Source organism: Sebastes fasciatus, chromosome 12 (assembly GCF_043250625.1).
Source record: "Sebastes fasciatus isolate fSebFas1 chromosome 12, fSebFas1.pri, whole genome shotgun sequence".
Lineage (NCBI taxonomy): Eukaryota > Metazoa > Chordata > Actinopteri > Perciformes > Sebastidae > Sebastes > Sebastes fasciatus.
This window is the reverse complement of record NC_133806.1, coordinates 26,123,461-26,134,381: the sequence shown is the minus strand read 5'-3', so window position 1 is coordinate 26,134,381 and position 10,921 is coordinate 26,123,461. Positions and strand designations below refer to the sequence as shown.

Below are 10,921 nucleotides of genomic sequence, written 5' to 3'. Positions count from 1 at the left end.
ATAATTGTAATAAAAACGTATTCTTTTTAATGGAGCTTCCCAGCAAAAAGCATTTCACACGATTGTACTTGTATAACCGGCGTGACAATAAACATGTATTTTTTATTTATTTTATATATATTTTTAAATCTATGTATCTATTTATATATTTATGCATTTGTATTTCACCCTTATTTCTTTCTTTATTTTTATTTATATCTCAAATAGAGATAGACATACAGCTACAACAAGGACAACAAAGCTGAACACAGATAGATAAAAAAATAACATAGAACTATTGTGTACTATGTTTATTTTTTACCTTTATAAGTCATATTATGATGTTTATTTAAGTAAAGGATCTGAATACTTAAAAGTTAAAAATGCATTAAATAAAAAATTATAAATAAGTCTGTGTGAAAAAAGTAATGGTTTGATATTATCCATTAATTGGATGTTTGCTTAACCAATTAATTGATTAATCATTTAGTCAATTAAAACATCAGAAAATACTGAATACTATCTATTGAATACTATCAATTTTAAGGAGTCCAAAGTGACGTCTTAAAAGGTTTTATTTTGTCTGACCAGCAGCTGAACACAGATAAATAAAAAAAAATAACATAGAACTATTGTGTACTATGTTTATTTGTACCTTTATAAGTCATATTATTATGTTTATTTAAGTAAAGGATCTGAATACTTAAAAGTTAAAAATGTATTAAAATAATAAATAAATATGTGTGGAAAAAAGTAATGGTTTGATATTTGCTGGACTGAACAGCATTTACTAGTATGTAAATACTAGTAAAGAAATAACAGAACTATTGTGTACTATGTTTAATTTTTACCTTCATAAGTCATGTTATGATGTTTATTTAAGTACAGGATCTGAATACTTAAAGTACTGGTTTGCTATTTGCTGGACTGAACAGCATGTACTAGTATGTGTGTGTAATATGTCCTGACTGTCCTGGGTGTCAGTGAACACGGCGCGGCGCTCCGCTGCCATATTGTTGTTGTATTTTCGGAGCAGCGGCGGTCGGAGTTTCCAGCTGCGGTCGCTGTCTGCGGACTCAGCGGTCTGTGAGGGCTCTGAGGGGGAGGCACTGCTTCACTGACTCTATCTGGATACAACTGAACTAAAAGTCACTGTCAAAGTTACCAAACTGCGAGAGGAGCCGTCCGGGTATGTAGTTTGTCCTCATGTAAAAGTTGCGTGATGCTAAAGCTAAAGCTAAAGCTCAGCCCTGCTGAGTGTCGGCTACTTTTCTCCATTCATGCTAACAGACGCTAACTGGCTCAGTCAGCGCAGTGAAAGCTCCTCTTTACACTTCCGTAAAGGTGTAAACTTTGACATAAAGACACGTGGATGTGTTTGGTGTCAAAAAACAAAGCAGAAGAGTTGAGTTTACTTCGACACAAGTAGTTGAAAGTGTGTTTTGGATGCTAACTTGTGTGCTAACTCGGCTAACTGACACCAAACTTTGGGCTCTAACTTGGGAAAGTCATTGAGGGAACTTTAAATAGTTAAAGTTGACAGTAAGTCTGACTGTATATAAAAGGAGACATTAACATGTGGTGACTTTACGTGCCTCTCTGGAGTTGACACAGTGTGATAAAGTGGTTTATTTATTTATAGCAGGACTTTAAACTCTCCATTTATCCAGAGCAGCTTCTACAACGCTAGCTGGATTTAATACTACTCACAGTAGTTCATCGTTGTAGAAAGTGAGAGGCTGTCCTCCACCCACCTGTACCTCGCTGTACAGGTAACCTATCATCTGTCAGAGGTCCTGGTGGAAGTGAGTGTGTGATCTTGTCTGCTGGTGAAACTTTTCCACCACAAAAAGGGAAGTTTGCCTGGTGTTGCCTGCTTTGCTTGAGTCTAAAGATTTTCAGTTGACTTCTCTCATGACTGGTATTTAAGGTCAAGGTTCATTCACATGTAGTTTGCCCTGCTGGGTTTTAAGCTTATTATCCATTTATATCCAATAACTTGCTTCTTAGTTTAAGAAAGGAATTTATAATCTTTTGCACTTGTTTGTAGATTTATGTCTCTGTCTGTTAGGGCTGCAAGTACTGACTTTTTTTTTTATTATCCATTAATTGGATGATTGCTTAACCAATTAATTGATTAATCATTTAGTCAAAAAACATCAGAAAATACTGAATACTATCTATTGCAATTTTAAAGAGTCGAAAGTGACGTCTTCAAATGTCTTATTTTGTTTGACCAGTAGTCCAAAAACACAAAGATATTACAACAATATTGTACATACAGTACTACAGTTATATTGTACATGTTTGTTATAGTATTTTATAGTGTTTTTATATATTATTGTAAATTTTTCTATTTTATTTTATAGTATCTTTTTATGTTTTAATAGTATTTTACAGTATATTTTTTATATTCTATTGTAATTGTTTTATCTCATTTTCATAGAAAACCATATTAAAATGATTGTGGTGTGATTTTTGCAGGGATCTGTACCATCACAGATGTTTTCTTAAGTCTGTAAAATATCATGTGTAGGCCAGGATGTCTCTGCAGCACCACAATATTTAATTTAAAATGGTATTTTACCATTTGCACATTTCACCTTTAACAAATATTGCGATTTCCTTTCGATAAAATTTCAATTAATTGTGCAGCTCTAAAACTCAGTCTTATGGTGTGTTCACAGCAGGAGCAAAGCGAACCTTTGGCGCGGCAGGATCACATACAAAGTCAATGCAAAGCGGCGAATACACGCAACGTGAATGACGCAACGCAAACACATGAAATTTGCATCATTTGCGTATTTGTGGAAGTTGAAATATTTGAACTCGGTGAGAAATTTTTGTGGGGAAAATGTGATTTTGTACTCAGCAGCTGGTCTTCTCACTTTGTAGAGGACTGAAAGTAGGAGGCTGGCCCAAAGTTACCACCTGCTTAGTCAGATGTAAATAAAGAAGGTCGAACTAACAGGAAACCTCTGGTTAGTGACTTAGAAGGAAGGAAACTGTCACTTTCCATTTCCAGTCCCGGGCCAGATTAAATCACGACACACCCTATTTGCCGTTAATCCGCCGATCACTGTGATTAATCAGCTCTTGGATGAGAGCGTGAGTTTTCCTGGAAAGTCAACAGAGGTGTCTTTCTCCTCTTTGTGGGCTGTTAAACTAGTTCTGCCAGAGCTAAAGAGGGTGAGGCCGAGGGAAATCAACTACAGGATGTCTGGTCTGGGTTCCCCTGTAATCCAACACCCAGCACATAATCCAATATGTCTCCGTTTATAAATGGATGCAGATTAGAAGCATAAGAAGAGCAGGTTACCTCCTCTGTGACACATCAGGTAGTTCACAGGTAAACAAGGATAATAGTTAATGTAATGGAGCTCTGTGTAGTCAGAGATATGGGTTGTCTAGTCAGGACAAGGGAGGCAGGGATATCTTTTGGGGGTTTTGTTGTGAACTAAAATATACAGATGTATTATCACTAATATACTAATTGTGCGTAGGTGTGGTTCTGTAGAAGGGGAAACAAAAGACATCAACATTAAGCTACTTAGGCTTTATTATCCCTATACAATTACAGGAGTAAACGGTGCTAAACGGATACTAAATACTATAAACTACTAGGGCTGGGACACCTATCTCCTGATTCGATACCATCACAATACTTGGGTGAAGATCAGATAAGATAGTCCCTTTATTAGTCCCACAGTGGGGAAATTTGCAAGTTTCGACATGTATTGCGACTCAATATTGCGATTTATTGTGGTTTATGTTAACTTTACTAGACCATGGGAAAAAGTTGAATCATACACTTCTAGGGAATTTTACTTTGGAAAATATCTAAATGAATACAGTAAAAATGTTTGATTTTCAGCATGTATGTAGTCAGAGATGTCCTGAAGTCAAATATATCAGTCATTGTCAGGAATTATTTATAACATTGTTTTCCAGCAACCCAAAAATCAAAGAACAAAGACATTTCCCTCACAAATTAGTGGTATTTTCTTTTTAGTTTATTTGAGACATATAATGTTTTATACTTCTGGTTAAAATAATCCAATCAATCCTGAGCACAGTATACAGCCTTGAGCACAGTATCGGACCCGATACCCGATACTGGCATCGGTATCGGTGCATCCCTAACTCAAATGAAGCAAATATATCGATTCTGGCATTAAAAAATCGATTTCAAAATTGTATATAAAAAAATCACAATACATATTTGAATTAATTTTTTTCCCACCCCTGATAGTTATTAATTTCAGCTGGAAACAAGTTATCAAAGTTATTATCATCATGCCATTTAATGCTTTGAATATTATTTTGATAATATAACGCTGATAGAGCAGTAAAGAAACAGGCCTAATAAGGACAGTAGTGTGTAGTCAGTGTCTACATTTAACATCAGCACTTCTCATTTCGGTATCTGGCCACTCTCCCCATTACTCAACACTTATTTAACAACACTTGTTTCATAGTAAGTCAGAGTTTCACTTCTCTGTTTTTCTCATGTGAGTGTTTTACATTTCTGTCACTAGTCATTAGTATTGATGAGGCACTTCTATCTTGCATCTAAAATGTAATCCAAAGTCATTTTAAGTGCACAAAAGTTCACTTTTTCTAGATTCTTCAGATTGAGAGCAGCTAGTAGTACGGAGTGTCGAGTCATAACACCCTGACATTATTTCCTTAACTGGAAGTGGAAACATGTTTTTAAAAAAGTGTGAAGAGTTGTTTGATGGTCTGTTAACATCAAGGGTTTCATTTTGCAATATTTTTAATGGTCTGATTGCACAGCAGGAGCTTGTTAGCTCGCCTGCTGCTCATCTGAAGAGATGAAAATCTGTTTCTCCAATCAGCAGTTTTTACTGGTGAGAAAGTACAGAAGAAAATAGATGTAAAAGTGTTAAACCCTGGAGGTTTTAGTGATTCACTAGAGGTGTAACGATACGTTTTTACAACGACACGATACCTATCTCTTTCCGTGCTTCCGATACAATTCAAGGACGATATTTGGCTCATTTAGGGCAATACGATACGATACGATTCAATGACTTGAAATCAATACAGTGAATGTTTGGCGAAAAAAGTTAATCAGTGTGACTGTGAAATAAATAGCTGGATACTGGACAGCGCAGTTCAGGATTCCTCAAAGTTTTTCTTGTAAGGGAATCAGGGATAAATTAATTATGGATATAAATAAGTAAACTCATCGATTAATGGCAAATACATACACCTTTTATTTGAAAATAATACAGAGTGCAACTGCAGGACCTGCTGAGTCAGTTCTCAAGATTCAAGGCAGTACAATATTTTACAAAAAATATAATAAACCAACTTCTATTCAAGTTAAATGAACAGTGGTTTAACCTGCTGCTTCTGTCCTCATTTTCATTATAAACGGTAGAGCAATAATACAGAGATCAACAGCTGATAGTGATCAAAAAGCTTGGGACACTAATCATTCCCATACAAACGGCGTTTAAATAATTTTCTTATAGTAATCAAGTAGTCCACCTACAGTGTTCATTTATGGTCTTTTCATACATGAAAACATCTGGAAAAACATTTTAAAACTACGTTAGACTAACTTTAGTTGAATTTCTGTTTTGTTTTTTACTTTACTACCTTGATAATTTGCCTCGCGGACTGTCTGCTCTCCGGCTGGATGCGTGAGGCTAATGCTGTGTGCACATTGATATCATGACGGGAAAAAGAGTAATTTTCTCTGAATAAATAAAGAATGCAAACGTGGAAAGCGACTGTGGGTGAAGCCGCCCTCGTCAAATAGATTGATAGCGCCTCGTCACGTATTGCCCCATAATGAAACACTGCCGACCGGCTCCTCTGCACCGCAGCGCCGGCAGATCATGCAGACCGGCGCCAGTCTCCCTCCACGCCACTACTGGGTGAGAGTGAGGAGTCCCAGCAAAGGGCACGCTCGCGCTGCATACAAGCTGGCACATGTCGATGACATCATACACAGGGAGAACGAACCGGAGTAACGCTTAACATTTCTTTAATAATAAATAAAAATACATCCATATAACGTTTGTGGTGCTTAAATACAAGGTGCAAATTCTTAGTATCGATACAATAGATTATTTACCTTGCAAATTGATTTTAGATCGATATACGTCCACAGTGAAGAACAACTTGCCGAGTACCTATCGATGTAGTTGGACCGTAGGAATATAAATCAATACATCGATGTAGTAGATGAATCGTTACACCCCTACAAAACACTGAACACTCTTTTTGATATTCTGATATTATCATTCTGGCTGCAGCCTCCTCTCAGTTATGTATCACATTTAGGACCGGCTCTGTAGCCTCCACTTGTTTTCTCTGCTGTTTGGATTGAATAGGAGTGGGCGAGCTTCAGGGATGAAGTGATTTAAACAATATTTGTTTTCATGGTGCGTGCAGAAACACCCTGAATGAACCATCTAGGGAGGGAAAATGTCAGAGCTCAAGTCATAGCTCTCTGCTACCTGTTGGGTTTATTTGCATTGGAAAGGCTCAAAGGTTGATCTGCTGCACACATGAGTTGAGCAGAATGAGGGGAACAGATGGAGGCCTGTTCACAGCACATTCCTCACAAACTCCATCCCGTCTGTCCCGTTTTATTTTACTACGCGCCAACACTGAGCTACAAGTTGTGCCACTCCAGGTTGTTAGTGTGTGTTTAAACCACAGACCAGGAACACTCTTCAGTCTATTATTTACTGCTCACTGAGCCAGCGAGCCCCCTTTCAGACTCAAATATGGCTGCTGCAGGATGTTTGGCTCTGTGTTTGAACTGTGAGATTAAGTCTTGACTAATGGTGGTAGATTTTTAGACTGAATTCTACATATTTCAACACATTTGTGCCATTATTAGGTATCCTCCATAATGTTATTGATGGACTTTAGAAGCTATGGGTGACTTCAGGAACCTGCCAAATGTTTGACTTTAAAATGGTGAAAAGTAATTGTCAGTAGCGGTACAATTGACTGAGATATCGCAGGATAAAGTCCAGGGTCGTCGGTAACCTCTAGTCACAGTTAAAGCTAAAGTCGGTAACTTTGAGCAACTATGATACAAATGTTATTTTTTATAAAACGGTCACTATATCCTGACAGTAGTGCATGAGACAGGTAATCTGAAAAAAAAGAAAGATTTCTGTGGTTACTGCTGCTGTTTTCTGATAAATTGCATCAAGTCCTTCTTCTTGTGAATCCTCTGCAGGTTTAAACGTGTACTGGGCTAATTAGTTAGCTCGATTGGCTGACTCACAATTTATCTGTTTGAACCTGTATTGACTGATTAAACCCTCCCGGCTGCTGACAGTGAAGACAGATGTGATTTCAGGTCTGAATGAGTTCCTGTAGAGGCCATTTTTTAAAGGGGTTCCTTGACCTCAAGATATGTGAATGAAAACTCGGAGATGAACAGAGTGAAAACTGTGTCTTGTTGTGATGTTGACAAACAGCATAATTTGCAGTTGAAAAAAGGTAATAAAATGCAATATATCTTATCGCAATACTACGCATATCTTAAAATGTTTAAAATCACAATAAGAGTGGGGCCTCTGGTGATTCCCAACCCGTGTTGCGCAGACAACAACGTCACCTTGTCATCTTGATGATGGCCATTTTTCTTCTTTTTCTGAAATGTTTTAGACTAAATGATTAATAATTGACAAATTAATGGAGCCCTATACTTAACCCAAATGTCTTTCTATTTCAGCATACCAGCATTATTGTCTGTTGTACGTGGATCACATCATTAAAATATGGATTACATGCTTAAAATATGTGATTATTCATAAATAAATCTCCATGACCAGGAATTGTGAATAGAGCTGAATGTCTGCAGCTTAAAGGAAGTTAAATGTTTTTATTGGAGTGTAGTTTTTATCTACATTCATTCATGAAGAGGAAAGTGTGGATGTCGAGGAAATTTGCTTTGAGCCAGGAGGTTGTTGGTCAGTGCTAAAGCTGTAAACAAGCTCTGAATTATTATTACTTATTGGGTAAAAACTGATGTCAGAATTACTCCAATTTAAAAACGTGACTTTTACTCTGAAAGTTTCCCTGTGTCTTCTGGTAGTCATATTTCTGCTGACGTCAGCGTGTGACCTTTAAAAGTAAAAGAGTTTAATCATGGAGCTGGTCAGCGTTTGAAGACAGCTGAGGTCAGAAGGAAGAACTGCTAGAAATGTTTAGGTCATTTGCTCATTTCTTAGCTTCTAGGAGCTAGAAACGAAGACTTAAATGCTTTATGTGCTCATATAAGTAATGACTTTTTGCTCTCAGCCTCTAAGAAATGTTTATTGTACTTTAATCTTTGCAAATATTTGTCAAATAAATGTCTTGTTTGTTTTGAGCGGATTTCCTTTGGAAGATATATTGTAATCTCAATGGGTCTATTACGGTAATATAACTTGGGTAATAATTATTCCCTTTGTACAGCCCATATTACACACACAAGCCTGATATTTCAGAATAAGAGGGAGCGTGGGGAAATTGATGTGTCAGTGTAGCTGAGCTGTTATTTAACATGAGGTTTGGTCTGTTATTACCCTGATTATTACACCCAGATCACTGTGGTTTGAAACCGGTTAAAAAGCCTTTGATTTCCTTCCTTCTTTGAGAGCTCTTGAGAGTGATCATGTGATTGACGAGTTGAGAAAATAGTTTTCTCTGTTCCTGCGTACCAGAGGAGAGTCTGGAAACAGGTGCTTAAAGATTTGATAACAGAACAGTTTCAAAGGGGAACAAACCTGTGTCCTTCTCAGTTCATCTATCTGGAAAGTTTGTTTGTTATCAGCAACTTATAAAAAACAGAGTTAAAGGAAATGAAACACAAAGTGCTGTCCATTGAGCTTGATTAACCCGGCTAAAAGCCGACCGCTACAGGTGACAGACAACAGCTGGTGTGCTGCAGCTCCAGAATTTCAGTTCCACATGTGTGAGTAGGAGACATAAACAGCGGTTTGGGTCACAGGGCGTACCGAAAGTATGTCGCGGACCGAACCGAACGCCTTGTAATGGTTCAATAACATTATAAGTATTGTTACACCTCTAGCTGCAGCTAACAATCATTTTTATTATCGGTTCATCAGGGAATTGTTGTTTCTCTATAAAAATAACTGTAAAAATTTCCCATGGCCCAAGAAGATCTATTCTGATAGCTTGTTTTGTCTGACCATCAGTCCAAAACCTCAAACATGTGCAGTGAACAAATATGTGACAAAGAAAACCAGCAAGTTTTCACATTTGAGAAGCAGGAACCAGCAAATATTTAGTTTGTTTTAAAAATGACTGAAAGGATTAATCAGCTACGAAAATATTTGCAGAATTTGTCGACAGACTAATTGACTAATTGTTGCATTTATTAAAGTCTCATTATCTTGGAATCACAGCAGCGTCTTCCTCTTACATAATAGAATACTGGATTTCAGCAGGAAGTCATTCCTCTGGAGAGAAACACTTCACTGTCTTGTACAGTAGCTCCTCCTTGCTGCACAGGTTTTTTTCTGATATAACAGAAGTAACTTGGTAGTTCGCTTTGAGTCAGCTTTGATAATAAGTACTTTACTTTTACTACTTGTCCTTAAGTAAAAGATCTGAGTACTTCTTCCACCACTGTGTAAAGTACCTCGTTGGTTATTGGATCTCTGCTCATGTTTGCGTGACCTCTCCAGTGAGATCTTGTCTAGATGTGACTCAGAAGTTCCCCCGAGCTGCTTGTAGCTTGAGATCCTGTAATTGAACCTTTCCCTCACGTTATAGTTATGAAATGCAGAGTAGTCATATTACATGTTTGTTAATTAAAGATTTGAGCTACGTGACATTTTCCCATACGGGGTGGTGAAATTATACCACCAGCTTCCAGCCAGACACTGGAAAACTAAACAGTGCATGCTGGCCTGCAGGAGGAAAGGTTAATCACTGTTTATAAAAGGTAAAGTCAATCTGAAACTTGATAGATGATAAGAGCTGTTATCTCTACTGAGTGACCAAAGTGCACCGACACAGTAACTGCTAGGCTGCACATATTGTAATCCACACTAGATATAGTGCTGGTAATCCTAATAGTAGCTCTAATAGTGAGCAATGTGCAAGTGCAGTAAACTTCCTATTTGGTGTGTAAAGGCACAGTTATCTGTTTTTTAAATAGTATTCCAGGTTAGATAACAGGTGGGTTCAGTTTACATACCATCACCTCTCACAACAGATTAACCTCCAATCCATTTATCTCTGTTCATGTGGCTGTGTAATCCTGTATAAACCGACAGGATGTTTTTTACACATTGCAGCAGGGCGCCATGTTCAGGTCAGCCACAAGCTGGTAAGAGCTTCTGTTATAAAGGACGGTTTCATTTAAGTCAGACTGTATATGAATATATTTATATAATATTTATAAAATACTTGACAAAGTGTGAGGCACTTCCTAGGGCAGCACAATTAATCGGATATTTATCGCGATCACGATTTTGCTTTCCCTTAATTAAATGAACATGATCGACTGTGATGTTTAAAATGTGGGCTCCGTTTTGGCTTCACTTTTGGGGAGTTGTCATGGACATAGACCGTATAGAAAAAGTGGACCAAGTCACCATGACGTCACCCATTGGTTTGTGGACTACTGTTTTGAAGCCTCAAGTTTGGCATTTTGGCAGTCGACATCTTGGTTTAAAGCTGTCGCCATATTGGTTTTTGGGCCTCGCTATCTTGGTTTTAAGCCTTCACCATCTTGGTTTTTGGCCATTGCCATCTTGGTTTTAAGGTGTTGCCATCTTGGTTTTTAGACATCGCCATGTTGGTTTGAAGCTGTTGCCATCTTGATTCTTGGCCGTCGCCCTCTTAATTCTTGGCCATCACCATCTTGGTTTTTGGCCGTGGCCCATGGATCAGTGGTATCCAGATACAGAGCCCTTGTTAATAACAGGTG

General features: G+C 37.6%; 1 protein-coding gene across 1 annotated transcript in view; it reads left to right on the top strand.

Moving 5' to 3' along the window:
* The first annotated feature begins 975 nt into the window (after positions 1 to 975).
* plekhf2 (pleckstrin homology domain containing, family F (with FYVE domain) member 2) overlaps positions 976 to 10,921 on the top strand; it is a 30,730-nt gene continuing 20,784 nt past the window's right edge. Inside the window, exon 1 of the mRNA XM_074654436.1 lies at positions 976 to 1,168. The gene's annotated coding sequence lies outside the window, so the exon portion shown is untranslated. The remainder of the gene's footprint in view (positions 1,169 to 10,921) is intronic.